We start from the raw sequence: 458 nt of genomic DNA, 5'->3' as shown, positions 1-458 counted from the left end.
AGCTTTGAGAATAGCATTAACCTCTTCAGCCACAGCGGTCAGTGCAAACTCAAACTGATCCTGAGGAGAGAAAAAGCATAGATCAGCATTTCTCTTTTAATAACACTATCAGAATCAATGAAAAAGATATACAGCAGTTACTGCAACTGAGGGAAATAGGAGAGGCTACGGATACTATGGTGTTTTATAGGTACAATAGTGCCTTGATTTTTGATATGGGGCTCTGTGGTGTTACTGAGCACAGCTCTGCTGCTGTGTCCTTCATTACCTTGGTGCGCACCATTCCTGGCCTCTGGTCTCGAATATGTTCCAGGGTTGCAGCAATATCGATCTCCTTTACTCCTGAGTTGGAAACAAAACAACAAACATTTTCAGTATGCCCTACTTTCCTAAACACTTCACAAGCTTTACAGGTTTCCATCATGTGCTGACCTTTAGCCATGCGGTTCAGAACCATG

The 458-nt window shown here is 42.8% G+C and overlaps 1 long non-coding RNA gene across 1 annotated transcript; it reads right to left on the bottom strand.

The window, feature by feature from the left end:
- LOC107734834 (uncharacterized) lies at positions 1 to 458 on the bottom strand. Its single transcript, XR_001639183.1, has 3 exons — positions 433 to 458; positions 269 to 342; positions 1 to 60 (listed from the first exon to the last, which is right to left on the bottom strand). It is a non-coding gene; the product is annotated as an uncharacterized LOC107734834 (long non-coding RNA).

This window comes from Sinocyclocheilus rhinocerous, unplaced genomic scaffold (assembly GCF_001515625.1).
Source record: "Sinocyclocheilus rhinocerous isolate Xijiao unplaced genomic scaffold, SAMN03320098_v1.1 C35374940, whole genome shotgun sequence".
NCBI lineage: Eukaryota > Metazoa > Chordata > Actinopteri > Cypriniformes > Cyprinidae > Sinocyclocheilus > Sinocyclocheilus rhinocerous.
This window is presented reverse-complemented; position numbering and strand designations above follow the sequence as displayed.